Source organism: Nematostella vectensis, chromosome 15, assembly GCF_932526225.1.
Source record: "Nematostella vectensis chromosome 15, jaNemVect1.1, whole genome shotgun sequence".
Taxonomy (NCBI): domain Eukaryota; kingdom Metazoa; phylum Cnidaria; class Anthozoa; order Actiniaria; family Edwardsiidae; genus Nematostella; species Nematostella vectensis.
Window position 1 is genome coordinate 7680050 of NC_064048.1, and position 20155 is coordinate 7700204.

The window sequence follows — 20155 nt, forward strand, 5'->3', positions numbered from 1 at the left end:
TCTCAATGTGCTCTATTGTTTTGGGAGACGGCCTGGCAGAGATAAAAAATGGCATGAGCAAATCCTGCATGGGAGGGCGGGCGGGGCCAAAAGAAACGCCGCCAGGTTAAGCACAATAAGAGAATACAACCAGCTTGTACGCAATCCTGGACACACCCGTCCCATCACGGGCGACTTGTAGAGACTGATGATGTTATGCTAATAACTTGCCCATATTCGCTCTAATGAGCTCAGTGAAAATAGTCTTATGTTTAAGGGTACTGACAATTTAAGCAAAAATAGTTCTTAAAATAGGTTTTGATTTTTTACAGGCTCCTACTAAACCTGCCCATGTTACTGTATTGGAATACTATGAGCAGTGGTTAAAGTGGTGAGACTTGATACATGACCATTGCTATAGACATTGTACTGCATGGTTGAATATGTAATATTGCTTTGATGGAAGAGTGACCCTTTATAAAAGAACCTAGTCATTTTTTTTGGCTCAACAGGTTCTTATATATTGCAGGTGCATACCCAGGATTGGCTGAGGGTTGGGGGGGGGGGGGGGGGGGTGAATGCTCAGTCATAGGTATCAGGAAAAAGCAAAAGCATATTAATATTTCTTAATAAGAAATTACCCACATTTGGGAGTGCACTCGCACCCTGTGCCTGTATTGGGGTATTAAAATCCAAAATTTTTGCCTATAGGTTCTTATAAATGACAAATGTGGGACAGTGTTGAATCTTCCTGATTATCAGGCCTACTTAACTGGATAGTTAAGGGGGTAATCAAATCTCTCATGGAGTTTACTTTATTATTTTTTTTAAAACAATGAGACAAAAATTTTTTTAAAAAATGTAGGTTTTTGCAAAGTTAAATGTTTCCTGGCTTTTGCAGAGGGAAGGCAGTTCAAAAAACACATAATCTAGCTAAACATACTTTAAAAGCATATTACTTTACAAATAATGATAATAGAAAATCTATTAATTACTTATGGACAGGGAGGGGGGCTCTCCCCCAAGCAGCACCCCACCCTTGTACCTGTATTTGTCAATCGCTATGTGTATAAATGGACTGAGTTTTTTTTTTGGCTTTTTGAGCCCAGTCATTTGATTTGATTAAAAATATTATTCCTTTTTTCATAAATGGTCCCTTTTTGGCTTTATGGCGTACTCCCTCCATAGTCCATTTGTGCTCAGGTAATAGTTGATGTTTCAAATTCCCTGTAATCCAGAGATAGACTCAGACTCTGTAAATTGGTGGGTGACATTTTAATAACCTTAAGTCTTACTACACCAAAAGACACAAATCAAATTTTAAGAAAATATTTATTTATAGAAATACATTAAATCTAGTATGAGTGCTTTACCTATACCCAGGAAATAAAACTAATAAGTTACTACCCTGGTTACTACTAGTTTAGTTACTACTACTCTGGTAGTAGTAACTAAACTGTTCTGGTTAATCAAACAGAACAGTTTAAAAAAAGGCAAGTACAACTAAGGAAATAATGAAATGCTAGAACTTTGTCTAAAATAGTAACTAAATAAGAACTATGACTATGTATTCAGATTTTATCTTATGGACATAGTGTAAGCATTCTATGAAGCAAAGGAAGCAATAAATCTAACAACCATATTATTAAAAAAAAATTATACTATTATAAAATGCTATTTCCTTTTTTCAAAAATAAATGGGTCATGTAAGGCAAAAATGGGCTCATGTTAGAATAAAACTTATGAAAGTTGAGTACTCCACCATATCCACGAGTCATTTTCCATATAGAGTGGTTTTCAAAAACCTGTGAAATACTATTCAGTTTTTTAGTACTAATACACTGTAATGTCTTTGTTCTCTTTTGTCCTGGCTTTACTATTACACAATTACACTATTGTTGCATGGGATTTTGAAAACCACTCTAATGTATGAAAGCTGGTCTGTGGTTTAAGCTTCATATCTTGTCAATTTTTGCAGCTTTTTTATATTGTTAAATATACCCTTGTTAAATAAAAAAATACACAGGACCCCCATCTTTAAAAAGGCCAATTTGAAGATTCTAATATGGCAATGCAATGTGTGCCCTTATTCCTAATGCAACTAATTTGAAAAGTATTAAAAATGCTGAAATAGCAAGGGAGTGTGAATACATTTATTGTACTTTTGCTCTGAAATCTAAGGCGAGGGGTTGAAATTTGTGATCTCTTAGCCCCTTTTTGTCAAGTCACTGCATCTAGCAATTCTGATGCTTTTCATTACTTGGTACTGCAAGAACATAATTCATATTGGAAATTCTAATGCAGAAGGTCTCTAAAAGATCTAGATTTTGAGGTTTTGGTATTTGATCGTCAAAAGTTCATTCATTCTAATAATGCTTTGAAATATCTGAATGTGTGGGACTATTCAGTTGCAGAATTTAGGCCTTTCATACACCCTGGATAACCAGACGTCCTTAGTAGGAAAGTTATTATTTCTTAAGAGGACATGATTCACCATGTATATCAAAAACACAAAATTTATCACACACAATCCTGATTTGCTTCAAAAATGGCGGTTTTGTAAGATCAACCCATTTTACAACTCTTTCTTTCATACTTTTAGATGGAAGCCCTTTAAGGTAGCCCAGCTTCTTACCAGAAAAAGTAAGAGCCAGGGCAACGTAGCCCCCATTCTTCAAACCTCTAGGGATAGCTACAAAAAGAATCTCTTCTTTTCCCCTGTATACTTTTTGTATATAAAAGAAAGGGGTTTGGACTGGGATGGTCTGGGGTGGTATGTTGAAAGATGTACAGTGCTGATATATTTCTGTTGGATAATTAAACTTATTGCCTCTATCATCATAAGATACATATTTTGGCAGTATAGACAAGCACTGACCTTCTTCCACTTTACCTTCAACAGGTTTTTCCTGGCTTGGTGCACGAAGACATTGAGACGGAACATTTGCTAGCTTGTCAACTATTTTCTTATACCAATCAACAGGATAGTATCTTGATTTTTTTTCTTCAATGGTGAAATGTCCAGTTTTAGCAGTCAATCTGCTGTGTTTGTCAAGTTGATCAAATCCAAAACACTCGTTAAATTTCTTCGATTCTAAAATTTCTTGGCTTGTACTGTAAACGAAAGCGATGTGCAATGGTCCCATTAAGGCACACCCACTTATGACTTTTTTTTTCAAATGATTTTCTGGGAATTCAAAGAAAGCATGGAAAGTTCTATAGAAATTTATATGTTTTTCCGGAGCACCCTTCAACTTTTGATCAATTTCATGATTGGGAGAAATAAGGTACAGTTTTAGCGTCTTCTCAATGTTATTTGTAACGCCTTTGTCAACCTCTACAATCCCTGTTCCTTCGTTCTTCTTGTAGTTCAGAAGGACTTTGCGGATGTCTTCCCATGCTTCAAAAACCTCATACGAGTTTACACTGAAACACATGCAACGCCATATTATTGATGCCATTGCAAAAAAGAGCCAAGGAAAACCTGAATCCAGCTTGCATTTGACTTTCTTTACAGAGCCATTTTCAAAAAAGGGTTTGTAAAACTCTGAATTTAGGTGAGTCTCACCCCAACCAAACCTCTCTTCACAGTCTTTACAGAAAGCTCTAATTCCCATTTCGCTTACTGGCCCGCTAGTTCCTAGATGGAGATAACAAAACTCCTTTCGTCCAGCTTCTTTCAAAATCGAGCGAGGGAAATAATGACCAAGCTGAGTAATTTTCTTCGTTGTGTCTTGGCAAAGAACGCAAACCGGAAGAGGTTTATTCGGATAGCATTGAAGTGTTAGTCCCGCTAGCTTTAGTAGATCACTAGATTCGACTTGTTTTTTCTTCTTCTGATCCATGACTTTTTTATACAGGTCATCATCTTCTTCGAAAGTGTTTCTAGTGCTGGCTGGTGCTGCGGGGTCTCGAGCCTCCGCCATCTTGGATGATGACAACGCAGAAAAACGCACTGTATATGAGCAACAGCTTTAAATCTACATATGGATCTCCCGGCGACTTTTTGCTTGCATCTAACTTTTCACACACAATTTCACTAGATGTCGTGCTGAAAAGCATACCCTGGAAACCAGAGGCTCCAAGAGTTTTTGAGCGAAGCGAGATAGAAATACGTGGTTTCAGAGCTTCGAACAACCTCGTTCCCAGGGTCTTCTGGGTAATTTTCAATATGGCGTCTAGTTAAAGAACAACCTCGTTCCCAGGGTCTTCTGGGTAAATTTCAATATGGCGTCTAGCTGAAGAACAACCTCGTTCCCAGGGTCTTCTTGCTGACCCATTTCCACAGGTAGACCGGCTCTAGAGTATTTCAACTATGTACAAAGATCCAATATGGCGGACGGCAAGGAAGAAACGGAGTCGTGGAAGGAGGTTAAAATGCTACGTTTCTGAAATGATCAAATCTAAGACATCCTGAAACTCAAAATTGTACGTCGTTGATTTAGGAAAGTTTTATCGAACATCTGAAGGTCCCTTACAAGCAAAGCTGACAAAACAGGCTTGGCTTTTAGTATATTTCATGTTGGTATTGTTGCCGCTCCTTCTACTTTATTACTTTTCAACACTTTCGTATCAAGAAAAGATGACAAAATATATATAAATCTAAATATATAAATCTAAATATAAATTAATAATAAATAGGTAATCCATAAATTCAGTCGACTTACTATATACAATAAAAATTAAAATAAATTATAAAATAAGATAATACTTAAACAATAAAAATAGCATGATAATAAAAATTAGGCGATGAACTTGTTTACGTTATTACAAAAAGATGAATAACTATTTTCTTCTCTAAGTTCAATTGATAAATTGTTCCAATCTTTGATTGTTCTGGGAAAGAAACTATATAAATAATAATCGTGACGTGCCTTAGGCTGTATAAATGTATTACTTGAATAACTTCGAGTATGACGCATTGAACGTTGATAATAATTAGGTATCGGCAATGCAATGCCATTATTTACTGATAAATAAAACATTTTTACACGGTGAGCCTTTCTCCTCTCACTCAGCAGATCCAAAGAAAGGGATTGTCTCATTATTGTAACACTAGAGTTCCAGTCGTAATCCCGCTTTATGAATCTCACCGCACGTCGCTGGACTGCTTCAATCTTGTCCACTTGATCCTGTCTATAAGGGTCCCATACAGCAGCTGCATATTCTAGATGTGACCTTACAAGTGTAACATAGGCTACACGCTTGGTGACCTCAGAACATGAATACAAGTTCCTTTTTATGAATCCAAGTGTTGAGTTAGCCTTGTTTACGATCTTGTTTACTTGAAAATTCCACCGTAAATCATCAGACAGCAAAACGCCCAGGTAGGGATGCTGTTTAACACCTGAGAGTTTCTGATTATATAAAGTATAATCTTTCAGTACTGGTGATTTATTTCTGTAGACTGACATTTTGTAACATTTGGTAGGGTTAAAAACCATTTGCCATCTTTCGGCCCATAGCCCCACTCTGTCCAAGTCCCTCTGCAAGACTAGGGTATCATCGTCATGTGTAATTTGGTGGTACAGCAGGGCATCATCCGCAAATAGTCTTAAAGTGCATTCCAAGTTCTCCTGCATGTCATTAATAAACAGGAGGAACATCAATGGACCAAGTACAGTGCCTTGCGGCACTCCTGATGTTACGTCTACTGGTTTTGATGAAACACCGTCCACTACGACTCTTTGTGTTCTATTGGTGAGCCATGACTTAATCCATGCAAGTGTTCTACCTTGAATACCATAATACAGTAATTTACTGATCAAGCGACCATGTGCGACGTTGTCAAAGGCCTTACTGAAGTCAAGTATCAGCATGTCTATTTGACCACCGTTATCCGTATTTCGTGCCAGGTCTTCAACTGTTAATAGAAGCTGGGTTTCGCATGAATGGTTTTTGCGAAACCCGTGTTGATTTGCAAATAGGATATTATTATTCTCAAGATGCTCCATTATGTTCTTGTAGATGACATGTTCCATAAGTTTGCATAATACTGTAGTTAAAGACACCGGTCTATAATTACATGGGTCGTGCTTCACTCCTTTCTTGAATATTGGAACCACTTGTGCCTTAGTCCAGTCTTCAGGCAATTGGCCAGAACTGTATGATTGATTAAAAAGGAATGTCACGACATCTGCTATTTCTGATGCAGTTTCCTTGAGTAATGTAGTTGGTATCTTATCAGGACCGCTTGCTCTCTGTCGCTCTCTGCCGTCGTAAAAAAGAGCAAAATATGGATAAACTACTTCCACCGTATAACTAACTGGCAAAAAAAGAACCCAGACGAAATTTCACAGAACAAGGGGATTTGTAAGTACACGACATATTTTTATAGCCGTTAGAAAACCGAAGCATTTTTCGTTATAAACATCAAAATGTGATTATTTACGGCTTTTGCAATTCTATTTAATCCAGGAAAGCTAAAAGTACTTATTTGATATTTTTTCTTGGTATTTTTTTTGTGTGTGTGCCCCCTCCCTTGTAGTACCATATAGGGAATAAACGGAAGACTTCAAGATGATATGCATGGGTTGTTGACTTTATTATATTTGGTGGCTCCTAGAAGAGCCTTTGTTTTGTTTTCTTGATATGGCTCCTAGAAGAGGTGTTGAGTTTTGTCTGAGAGTGTTCAAGGAAGTCCCATGCCTAGCTGTTTCTTGTGCTTGCAGATCCATCCATGAAGAGAATCCATATCCAGATCTGCAAGTGGTGTGATCTGGATATCCTTGAAATGGCTGTGGGCTCTTGCATGAACTGGCTGAAATGGCCGAAGTTTTCTCAAATCCCAGACCATCCTTTGCTCATCTGCTTCCGAACTCACGGTGGAATGGCGAGAAGAGTTGTGTAAGTGGATTTTTTGGCAAAGTTATCCAAAATGGCCTTGATGCCAGCTGATGCCTTAGAGGCTCTGACCATGGCCTTCTCTGTCTTGTTAGCCCCCATGCTCTTAATGATGTCCTTGCTTGTCTTGTTACAGATTTCTTGTGCTGCATCACAGGCGATGTTCCTCCCTCTCCCACCAGACCAGTTCAAGAATCGTCCCCATTTGACGCGATGTGCAGTTTCCTCTGACAGAAGAGCCTGGAAATAAAGGATTGTAAAAATGTTTTTAAAAGCATTATGGGGCTTTAAAAAGTGGTTGACTCCCTGCTGGAAAGGTAGCTTGCAAAGGAAGCCCTATAAAACAGTGATATTATATACATGGAAAGGTTAAGAAAAGTCAAAAACACATTTATTTTGACCTGCAATTACTCTATTTAAAACAAATAAGATACATTTTTATGTTTACTTTGACTTTGAAATAAGTGACTGCCAAATATAGAATAACTTTTTTACATAGTGTTGCTTTATAGTGGTTTAACTGTATCTTAAATTGATTATAAGGGTAATATGTGGCACAACAACTATTACATAAAAGGATAAATACTGATAATGTAGTTTTAGTTAATACCTGTCATTTAAAAAAAAAGCCAATCAATTGTTTCAAAAGTTTTTTCCAGATGTCCTTAGGGCCGCTATGGTTCAACTTTAATATTCTTAAAAAATATCAATAAGACATTACCTCTAATTGTGCAATACTGGTGAGCATTTCTACAGCATACTTGGAGTAGCTGCTTTGGCTGCGGAAGTAGAAGAGTAGTCACTTGTTGTTGATGTGATTTCCCTCCCCATCACTCTCGGCACATGTGTCCTTCAGTTGCATGAGAAATACAACAAGTTCAATCACATTCAGCCCATAGTATCTGCAAGTAAGGCATTTTGTTAAAGTTACTATTAACTATAAATTACAAGAATATTTTATATGTTTTTTTTTGCTTATTGCCGCAGCCAAGGTGTGTTAGAAATGAGAGCTAACATTATACATACATACCACACCATCCATATGAAATGTATCCTAGTGTGTAACTGACTTTGTCAATGCTTTCATCTGGATGTTGTTGAGCTTGTGCTTCCTCGTTGTCTTCAGGGTCTGCCGGTTGGGATGTTGCATAGTTGTGGTCATTACATCATTTGCTCCCTACTCTTCTCTAGCTTTCGGGTCACTACATCATTTGCTCTCTACTCTTCTCTAGCTTTCGGGTCATTACATCATTTGCTCTCTACTCTTCTCTAGCTTTCGGGTCATTACATCATTTGCTCTGTACTCTTCTCTAGCTTTTCGGTCACTACATCATTTGCTCTCTTCTCTTCTCTAGCTTTCGGGTCACTACATCATTTGCTCTCTACTCTTATCTAGCTTTCGGGTCATTACATCATTTGCTCTCTACTCTTCTCTAGCTTTCGGGTCATTACATTTGCTCTCTACTCTTCTCTAGCTTTCGGGGCATTACATTATTTGCTCTCTACTCTTCTCTAGCTTTCGGGTCATTACATCATTTGCTTTCTACTCTTCTCTAGCTTTCGGGTCATTACATCATTTGCTTTCTACTCTTCTCTAGCTTTCGGGTCATTACATCATTTGCTCTCTACTCTTCTCTAGCTTTTGGGTCATTACAGCATTTGCTCTCTACTCTTCTCTAGCTTTCGGGTCATTACATCACTTGCTCTCTACTCTTCTCTAGCTTTCGGGTCATTACATCATTTGCTCTCTACTCTTCTCTAGCTTTCGGGTCATTACATCATTTGCTCTCCACTTTTCTCTAGCTTTCGGGTCATTACATCATTTGCTCTCTACTCTTCTCTAGCTTTCGGGTCATTACATCATTTGCTCTCTACTCTTCTCTAGCTTTCGGGTCATTACATCATTTGCTCTCTACTCTTCTCTAGCTTTCGGGTCATTACATCATTTGCTCTCTATTCTTCTCTAGCTTTCGGGTCATTACATCATTTGCTTTCTACTCTTCTCTAGCTTTCGGGTCATTACATCATTTGCTCTCTACTCTTCTCTAGCTTTCGGGTCATTACATCATTTGCTCTCTACTCTTCTCTAGCTTTCGGGTCATTACATCATTTGCTTTCTACTCTTCTCTAGCTTTCGGGTCATTACATCATTTGCTCTCTACTCTTCTCTAGCTTTCGGGTCACTACATCATTTGCTCTCTACTCTTCTCTAGCTTTCGGGTCATTACATCATTTGCTCTCTACTCTTCTCTAGCTTTCGGGTCATTACATCATTTGCTCTGTACTCTTTTCTAGCTTTTGGGTCACTACATCATTTGCTCTCTTCTCTTCTCTAGCTTTCGGGTCACTACATCATTTGCTCTCTACTCTTCTCTAGCTTTCGGGTCATTACATCATTTGCTCTCTACTCTTCTCTAGCTTTCGGGTCATTACATTTGCTCTCTACTCTTCTCTAGCTTTCGGGGCATTACATCATTTGCTCTCCACTTTTCTCTAGCTTTCGGGTCATTACATCATTTGCTTTCTACTCTTCTCTAGCTTTCGGGTCATTACATCATTTGCTTTCTACTCTTCTCTAGCTTTCGGGTCATTACATCATTTGCTCTCTACTCTTCTCTAGCTTTTGGGTCATTACAGCATTTGCTCTCTACTCTTCTCTAGCTTTCGGGTCATTACATCACTTGCTCTCTACTCTTCTCTAGCTTTCGGGTCATTACATCATTTGCTCTCTACTCTTCTCTAGCTTTCGGGTCATTACATCATTTGCTCTCCACTTTTCTCTAGCTTTCGGGTCATTACATCATTTGCTCTCTACTCTTCTCTAGCTTTTGGGTCATTACAGCATTTGCTCTCTACTCTTCTCTAGCTTTCGGGTCATTACATCACTTGCTCTCTACTCTTCTCTAGCTTTCGGGTCATTACATCATTTGCTCTCTACTCTTCTCTAGCTTTCGGGTCATTACATCATTTGCTCTCCACTTTTCTCTAGCTTTCGGGTCATTACATCATTTGCTCTCTACTCTTCTCTAGCTTTCGGGTCATTACATCATTTGCTCTCTACTCTTCTCTAGCTTTCGGGTCATTACATCATTTGCTCTCTACTCTTCTCTAGCTTTCGGGTCATTACATCATTTGCTCTCTATTCTTCTCTAGCTTTCGGGTCATTACATCATTTGCTTTCTACTCTTCTCTAGCTTTCGGGTCATTACATCATTTGCTCTCTACTCTTCTCTAGCTTTCGGGTCATTACATCATTTGCTCTCTACTCTTCTCTAGCTTTCGGGTCATTACATCATTTGCTTTCTACTCTTCTCTAGCTTTCGGGTCATTACATCATTTGCTCTCTACTCTTCTCTAGCTTTCGGGTCACTACATCATTTGCTCTCTACTCTTCTCTAGCTTTCGGGTCATTACATCATTTGCTCTCTACTCTTCTCTAGCTTTCGGGTCATTACATCATTTGCTCTGTACTCTTTTCTAGCTTTTGGGTCACTACATCATTTGCTCTCTTCTCTTCTCTAGCTTTCGGGTCACTACATCATTTGCTCTCTACTCTTCTCTAGCTTTCGGGTCATTACATCATTTGCTCTCTACTCTTCTCTAGCTTTCGGGTCATTACATTTGCTCTCTACTCTTCTCTAGCTTTCGGGGCATTACATCATTTGCTCTCCACTTTTCTCTAGCTTTCGGGTCATTACATCATTTGCTTTCTACTCTTCTCTAGCTTTCGGGTCATTACATCATTTGCTTTCTACTCTTCTCTAGCTTTCGGGTCATTACATCATTTGCTCTCTACTCTTCTCTAGCTTTTGGGTCATTACAGCATTTGCTCTCTACTCTTCTCTAGCTTTCGGGTCATTACATCACTTGCTCTCTACTCTTCCTAGCTTTCGGGTCATTACATCATTTGCTCTCTACTCTTCTCTAGCTTTCGGGTCATTACATCATTTGCTCTCCACTTTTCTCTAGCTTTCGGGTCATTACATCATTTGCTCTCTACTCTTCTCTAGCTTTCGGGTCATTACATCATTTGCTCTCTACTCTTCTCTAGCTTTCGGGTCATTACATCATTTGCTCTCTACTCTTCTCTAGCTTTCGGGTCATTACATCTTTTGCTCCCTACTCTTCTCTAGCTTTCGGGTCATTACATCATTTGCTCTCTACTCTTCTCTAGCTCTCTGGTCTGACTCACAAGCTCAGCATCAGGGTCTGCCATGACATATTCATCAACAAAAGCTCCTATCACATTGTCATAGTAGCCCAATTTTTGTGTTTTTGTATGATGGAGGATCCTTGCAGGTGGGATGTGCCTGGTTGGCTGGCTGTCGGTGGTGTCCATCCCAAAGAATTCCATCCCAGCCTCTATGATGTATGCTTTGCCAACACTCAATAGAAATTGCTCACACCCTTTATATGACCTATTAGAATAACATAAAAAGTATGATTTTAACTAGTGATCTTTCAAACACTTTCAATCTTTTAAATAGTGTGTCATCCTTTTTCCCAATATACAAAAAAATGGTTTGATAGTGAAACACTGCTCTAAGGAAACCAAATTCCCTATTTGTCATGTTTCTTTTTAATTAACGAATACTTGTTAGTAAAAAATTTTTTTGCAATGCTGTATAAAATCTTTATTGCTTAACTGTTACCTTGTTACTTTCTCTGGAGTAACGTTTCGGCGGTTGTACTTTTCCCTGAAGAATTTCAGTGTCCCAATCTCTCGGATGGACTCTGCTGAGTAGAGTTTTGTGTATACAAGCTGAAAAAAGACAAGCATAATAAACAACAGTGCATGTTAGTATTTGTTATACTGGTTTGTGGGTGGAAACAAGGCACCTGAATTTTTTGTTTCGAAACTTCGAGGAAATAAAAAGCTTTGAATGAGAATGATGAAGATTGCTTCTACTCCTGTACCATTGCTAATTCTAGCTTATTTAAACTTACTTTTTATAACTGTACCTGTAGAAATGACATCTTGGTATGAGAGTGCTTACTAAATGGTGAACAGTGATCAAATCGGTCTTTTGCGGTGTGGCAACCAGCTCTCAGATCTTTTGCTCCAGCAAACCTGACACGGGTGAGCTGGTCTCCTCTGAAAGGAACTGTTATTCCTAACATGTGGTCATCTAGTTCCTCCCTGATCACATGGGCTGCAGGTTGGTCTGGTTCTGACTGAACATCACAAAGACCACCTGGCTGGGCAGGTCCAGCATGGTCTGGGACAACAATCTTTCCAGCTTCTTTGTAGACCATTTCAGTTGTGTCCTCATATGTACATAGTATGTCTACAACATCACTATATTTCTTCTCATCTTTGAGCTGTAGAGGAAGAGGGAGGATGTCTGTCTTCTTGCTCATCTCTTCCTGGTATTTTTGTTGTATGTGTGATGGCACCACAGATTTGAGGAAGTGGAGGGCTGGTATAGCAGCAATAAGGACACGTGCAACCAGTACCTTGAAGTCTTCTCGCAGCTTTGTAACCTCATTTTCATCTAGCAGGAAGGCCTTGTTTGGAAGGGTCTTAATATCTCTCTGTAGAGCCTTCTGGGACATGCCTTCTGTTGGAATTCTCTCAATGATTAAGTTTGAGGCAAAGTGATACAGGTCCTTATTCTGATTGTCACTGCGCATGTCATGTGCCCTAACCCTGCAATCCCAATTATCACCTGTCCCTTGGAGTCTCTTTCCATCTTTGACTGCTTGTACAACTTTGTCTGTAAAATGTCCACCTACAACATCAAGCAAGTTTTATTTGCTCCTTTGGGAAAGTCCAAAGCCAAGACGCTGACAACGATTCATCAGCTGAAAAACAACAAACATATGTTTGACATTTGAATAAATTTTTGTATGCTTTTATGGGGAAAGCAAGGGCACATTGGGCAGCTAGTTTGATAGGGATAACATAAGTAGCAAACATATATGTTTTAAACCTGTCTTTTTTTTCTGTAATTTTGGGCCTAAAAAGGTACTCAAAGGTACCTTTGGACCCTCCATTTACACACATTAAGGCTTTGGGAGGGATAGGATAGAACATAGTATGATTAGACACTGTTAATAATAATATCTTGATCTTTACCTGTGTCTTTGCATTTCCTTCTGTGAGAAGAATGGTGTTGACCCTTTGGACAAGACTTAGCTCTCGGTTTCTTTGGTACATAAGTACCCCATATCAGAGGGAGATTGGTGCCTCCACAGTGTCTGGTGGCTTTTTTGCAACTGTAGTTAGCACTTTGTAGAGAAGTGGGCAGCGGTTTGACATTTCTCCAACTACTTTTTTGAAGTCGTACTCTGCCATCTCATGGTAGGACTTTTCTCTTAAAACTGATGGGCTCCTCTTATGGCAAAGCTCAGCGCAGGATCTGTCTAGCTCTGTTAGAAACCTTTCTTCACAGGCATATTTAAGGGTTGAATCACCAAATATGACGGTCATGATAATGGAAGGATTGTGTGTCTTTGATGCATAGATGAGCCTCTCTTCACACACATCATTGATGCCAATAGTACAAGGCTGTTTACAAATTTGTTTTGTATGATTATCATTTTTAAAAATGAAATTTATCATATACAATCATGTTCATGCCAAACACACACACACAAACAGACTTTTTTTAATGGATTTCAATTTCTTTACACGATCGGGCACGGTTGCTTGCGATTGCTTGATAAAGACAATATTATACCATTTCAATTGTTTTAACTCCCCCCCGCCCCCCCCACACCCCCACCCCCATTTTTTTCGACCAGTCCACCGCCCTTGTGTCAAAGCCGCTACCCTACTGCGGTAAAATTTGGCGAAGACAAGTAGTTTTCACTACAAGTGTAAGCATGTGGGGCAACACCCAACTTTTTTGGCCCCACAAATTTACTCTATCATTCTCTTATTCTTGGCGCCAAAATCTAATTATAAATCACGCTACGCATAAATCGAGTTATGCTTGCGTACTCCACTACTCCCAATTGAAAAAATTGATATGGGGGGATTTCTTCCAAAAAGCCAACAATTTTACTCACTTTAATGGGTACCTCTTAGCCTATGAAGTTTTATTCACAATGCAACATGTCTTTGATACCTGCTTTTCTTTTTCTATATCAATTAATTTTGAGGGTTTACATGGATATATATATATATACTCGTCATCAGAAATAACTTATTATAAGTACTTTAAAATTTTAACTTTAAAATTAAAACTCCACTCCCCCCACAGCTAATTCTGAATACGCGCCTGCTAAACGTTTACGTTCTTGTTATGATTTCCAGAGATAAAACGCATATAACGAACCCGCGCGTTCCTAAATCGAGATTCAGGAAACTATTTGGCTGACTCACTCCTCCGTTCTTGCTCATGCGTTCGCAAAACAACGAACCCGCGCGTTCCTAAATCGAGATTCAGGAAACTATTTGGCTGACTCACTCGTCCGTTCTTGCTCATGCGTTCGCAAAACAACGAACCCGCGCGTTCCTAAATCGAGATTCAGGAAACTATTTGGCTGACTCACTCGTCCGTTCTTGCTCATGCGTTCGCAAAACAACGAACCCGCGCGTTCCTAAATCGAGATTCAGGAAACTATTTGGCTGACTCACTCGTCCGTTCTTGCTCATGCGTTCGCAAAACAACGAACCCGCGCGTTCCTAAATCGAGATTCAGGAAACTATTTGCACGCGCGCCCTGCCCAGCCCCCCTACCCTGTGTACCCACGTCCTGCGCACCCCCAACCCCCTGTCACGTACGGGACTGCGGTTTGAGCATTTTGAAAATTGACGGTTCTCAAAATCGCAGAGTAAGATGGACTTGAGGAAGATGGTTCGACCATTGAATTGATTGACATAACCAATGACTGGAAGCCATTTGATTGAAGGCACTTTGGTATTTTAGATAATTGCATAATTGCTTGATATTGATTAATCATTTATTCATCATTCGTTTTGACTCCCTTTTTCTGGGATAGCATTGAAATACCTTTTTCGTCACCAAATATTAAAAGTAAAAATGAGATACATTGAAGACAGCTTTCCAAGTAGCTTGATTTGTTTTCCTCAAGGAGAGGAAGTTAAACGAACGATCACAAACGATCACGTCTGATAAATCAGGCTAATTTCAACGCAGCTGTTTAGAGGATTGTAACTATCATGCAGTATTTAAAATCTTGTAACATTTTCATCATAAAAATGCCTGAGTGTTAGTGCCGTAGCAGGGGTGGGGCACTGGGGGGCATATGCCCCCCAATATTTTCAAAAAACATAAGGAAATGACCAGTAGGGGCGTGGCTGTGCACCCTAATATTTTCTTAATGTTTCTGTATTGTGCCCCCCCCTTCCCCAAAGCTTACGTGGTCTGCTACGGCTCTGATAAAGGATACCCTATTCTACATAATTCAGTGAGGTTATTTCTGTAAGTGCTGATCTGTGTGCATTTCATATTGCGTCTCAAAGCATTTAGTTTTCCTGTAACTGATGAACTGCTTATTTAATTTCTTGTTCGCGAGGCATTTCACCAGGATGACGTCACAAGAGCACAGGAGTATGTGACAGGTTTGACTTGTCTGCGGAGAGTAGTTTTACATACTCTTAGTAGTTTTACATACTCTTAGTAGTTTTACATACTCTTAGTAGTTTTACATACTCTTAGTAGTTTTACATACTCTTAGTAGTTTTACATACTCTTAGTAGTTTTACATACTCTTAGTAGTTTTACATACTCTTAGTAGTTTTACATACTCTTAGTAGTTTTACATACTCTTAGTAGTTTTACATACTCTTAGTAGTTTTACATACTCTTAGTAGTTTTACATACTCTTAGTAGTTTTACATACTCTTAGTAGTTTTACATACTCTTAGTAGTTTTACATACTCTTAGTAGTTTTACATACTCTTAGTAGTTTTACATACTCTTAGTAGTTTTACATACTCTTAGTAGTTTTACATACTCTTAGTAGTTTTACATACTCTTAGTAGTTTTACATACTCTTAGTAGTTTTACATACTCTTAGTAGTTTTACATACTCTTAGTAGTTTTACATACTCTTAGTAGTTTTACATACTCTTAGTAGTTTTACATACTCTTAGTAGTTTTACATACTCTTAGTAGTTTTACATACTCTTAGTAGTTTTACATACTCTTAGTAGTTTTACATACTCTTAGTAGTTTTACATACTCTTAGTAGTTTTACATACTCTTAGTAGTTTTACATACTCTTAGTAGTTTTACATACTCTTAGTAGTTTTACATACTCTTAGTAGTTTTACATACTCTTAGTAGTTTTACATACTCTTAGTAGTTTTACATACTCTTAGTAGTTTTACATACTCTGTTTTACACTAAAGTCTCTACTCTTTACGTTTCTTATGCATTATACCACATGCAGTCTTTGACTGCCTATTTTTCACCCAGGCTAGTGCGGATGTCGACCGTGATCGTACTGGCCAACTCTGCTACAAATCCCGCCATCTACTGCTGGAAAATTCCAGAATTACGAAATGCTGTTAGGGATACATTAGTCTGGCTTGGATGTAATCGTAGGAGAGGAGGCACCTAGAATAAACAAAGTGTGAAAGAGACTTAAAGCCGCATTGTCACCAGTTTACCTCCGGTCGATTACATAACAATATTCGATGATTTTTAACAGAAAACGCGAAAAATATTTCAAAATATTGAAAGCAGTGTGTTTATTGGAAGTTTCTTTGAGGATGTGATTGATAATTCAGAGCGGATGGCCTGTTAAATATCTCGGATTTTAATAGATTCTTTTGTCTTTTAACGGTTCAGGTTTCCGTCGGACCTCCGGAAATGAACTGGTGACAATGCGGCTTTAACTATGGGTCCATAGAACCACCCCTCCCCCCAAACTTTACCATATCCTCCAAATCTACCATTTGCCATTATCCTATGCCTTGGGCCATGGTACTTGCAGTGTTTAGTATCTGCTAAGTATATGGGAGACCACCCCTCCCCCAACATACCACCAAATGCAACATCACGAGATCCTTCTTTTGCTATAGCCCTAAGCCATTTCCATGTTACTCGTGTTGCAGCGCTAAGTACCTGCTAAACACCCCTCCCCTAAACTTTTCACCATATCCACCATTTGCCATAGCCTTATTCCTTGGCAAAAGAACTTGCAGTGTTAAGTATCTGCTAAGTGTGGGATACCATCCCTCCCCCAAACGTTTCACCAAATACACCATATCCACCAAATCCACCATTGCCTATGCCTTGGCCATGGTTACTTATTTGCAGTGCTAAGTATCTACTAAGTATGGATCGATAGAACCACCCCTCCCCCTAACTTTTCACCAAATCCACCATATGCAATAGCCCTATGCCATTGCCATGTTACTTGAGTTGCATTGCTAAGTATCTGCTAAACACCCCTCCCCCTAACTTTCCACCATATCCACCAAATCTACCATTTGCCATTATCCTATGCCTTGGGCCATGGTACTTGCAGTGTTTAGTATCTGCTAAGTATATGGGAGACCACCCCTCCCCCAACATACCACCAAATGCACCATCAGGAGATCCTTCTTTTGCTATAGCCCTAAGCCATTTCCATGTTACTCGTGTTGCAGCGCTAAGTACATCTGCTAAACACCCCTCCCCCTAACTTTTCACCAAATCCACCAATTGCCATAGCCCTATGCCATTGCCATGTTACTTAAGTTACAGTGCTAAGTATTTACTAACCACTCCTCCCCTAACCTTTCACCAAATCCACCATTTGCAATAGCCCTATGTCATTGCCATGGTACTTGCAATGCTAAGTTTCTGCTATGGGTCAATAGAATTCCCCCCTCCCTCTAACTTTTCACCATATATCCCATTTGCCATAGCCCTATGCCATTGCCATGTTACTCGAGTTACAGTGCTAAGTATCTGCTATCTACCTCTCCCCCTAACTTTTCATCATATCCACCATTTGCCATAGCCCTATGCCATTGCCATGGTACTTGCAATGCTGAGTTTCTGCTTAGTATGGGTCCATAGAACCACCCCTCCCCTAAACTTCTCACACTTTGTGATACATACACCCTTTGCCACATAGCCCTGTCTCTTCTTTAGCTTGATACTTGTAGTGCTGAATGTATGTTATGTATTGATCCATAGAGCCACCCCTCCCCCCATTCTACAGCATTTTTATAACCATTTGGCCATTTGTCACTACAATAAAAAACCTTTTTCAGTCTGGGAAAGTAGGACCCCAGTTTCATTGATCTCAATGTGCTCTATTGTTTTGGGAGACGGCCTGGCAGAGATAAAAAATGGCATGAGCAAATCCTGCATGGGAGGGCGGGCGGGGCCAAAAGAAACGCCGCCAGGTTAAGCACAATAAGAGAATACAACCAGCTTGTACGCAATCCTGGACACACCCGTCCCATCACGGGCGACTTGTAGAGACTGATGATGTTATGCTAATAACTTGCCCATATTCGCTCTAATGAGCTCAGTGAAAATAGTCCTATGTTTAAGGGTACTGACAATTTAAGCAAAAATAGTTCTTAAAATAGGTTTTGATTTTTTACAGGCTCCTACTAAACCTGCCCATGTTACTGTATTGGAATACTATGAGCAGTGGTTAAAGTGGTGAGACTTGATACATGACCATTGCTATAGACATTGTACTGCATGGTTGAATATGTAATATTGCTTTGATGGAAGAGTGACCCTTTATAAAAGAACCTAGTCATTTTTTTTGGCTCAACAGGTTCTTATATATTGCAGGTGCATACCCAGGATTGGCTGAGGGTTGGGGGGGGGGTGGATGCTCAGTCATAGGTATCAGGAAAAAGCAAAAGCATATTAATATTTCTTAATAAGAAATTACCCACATTTGGGAGTGCACTCGCACCCTGTGCCTGTATTGGGGTATTAAAATCCAAAATTTTTGCCTATAGGTTCTTATAAATGACAAATGTGGGACAGTGTTGAATCTTCCTGATTATCAGGCCTACTTAACTGGATAGTTAAGGGGGTAATCAAATCTCTCATGGAGTTTACTTTATTATTTTTTTTAAAACAATGAGACAAAAATTTTTTTAAAAAATGTAGGTTTTTGCAAAGTTAAATGTTTCCTGGCTTTTGCAGAGGGAAGGCAGTTCAAAAAACACATAATCTAGCTAAACATACTTTAAAAGCATATTACTTTACAAATAATGATAATAGAAAATCTATTAATTACTTATGGACAGGGAGGGGGGCTCTCCCCCAAGCAGCACCCCACCCTTGTACCTGTATTTGTCAATCGCTATGTGTATAAATGGACTGAGTTTTTTTTTTGGCTTTTTGAGCCCAGTCATTTGATTTGATTAAAAATATTATTCCTTTTTTCATAAATGGTCCCTTTTTGGCTTTATGGCGTACTCCCTCCATAGTCCATTTGTGCTCAGGTAATAGTTGATGTTTCAAATTCCCTGTAATCCAGAGATAGACTCAGACTCTGTAAATTGGTGGGTGACATTTTAATAACCTTAAGTCTTACTACACCAAAAGACACAAATCAAATTTTAAGAAAATATTTATTTATAGAAATACATTAAATCTAGTATGAGTGCTTTACCTATACCCAGGAAATAAAACTAATAAGTTACTACCCTGGTTACTACTAGTTTAGTTACTACTACTCTGGTAGTAGTAACTAAACTGTTCTGGTTAATCAAACAGAACAGTTTAAAAAAAGGCAAGTACAACTAAGGAAATAATGAAATGCTAGAACTTTGTCTAAAATAGTAACTAAATAAGAACTATGACTATGTATTCAGATTTTATCTTATGGACATAGTGTAAGCATTCTATGAAGCAAAGGAAGCAATAAATCTAACAACCATATTATTAAAAAAAAATTATACTATTATAAAATGCTATTTCCTTTTTTCAAAAATAAATGGGTCATGTAAGGCAAAAATGGGCTCATGTTAGAATAAAACTTATGAAAGTTGAGTACTCCACCATATCCACGAGTCATTTTCCATATAGAGTGGTTTTCAAAAACCTGTGAAATACTATTCAGTTTTTTAGTACTAATACACTGTAATGTCTTTGTTCTCTTTTGTCCTGGCTTTACTATTACACAATTACACTATTGTTGCATGGGATTTTGAAAACCACTCTAATGTATGAAAGCTGGTCTGTGGTTTAAGCTTCATATCTTGTCAATTTTTGCAGCTTTTTTATATTGTTAAATATACCCTTGTTAAATAAAAAAATACACAGGACCCCCATCTTTAAAAAGGCCAATTTGAAGATTCTAATATGGCAATGCAATGTGTGCCCTTATTCCTAATGCAACTAATTTGAAAAGTATTAAAAATGCTGAAATAGCAAGGGAGTGTGAATAC

The 20155-nt window shown here is 38.6% G+C and overlaps 1 long non-coding RNA gene and 1 pseudogene across 1 annotated transcript; one reads left to right on the forward strand and one right to left on the reverse strand.

The window, feature by feature from the left end:
• Positions 1-6165: 6165 nt before the first annotated feature.
• LOC125560601 lies at positions 6166-7459 on the forward strand. Its single transcript, XR_007306684.1, has 3 exons — positions 6166-6291; positions 6651-6825; positions 6959-7459. It is a non-coding gene; the product is annotated as an uncharacterized LOC125560601 (long non-coding RNA).
• Positions 7460-7995: 536 nt separating this feature from the next.
• On the reverse strand, positions 7996-13270 carry LOC116616833 (annotated as a pseudogene).
• Positions 13271-20155: the final 6885 nt, after the last annotated feature.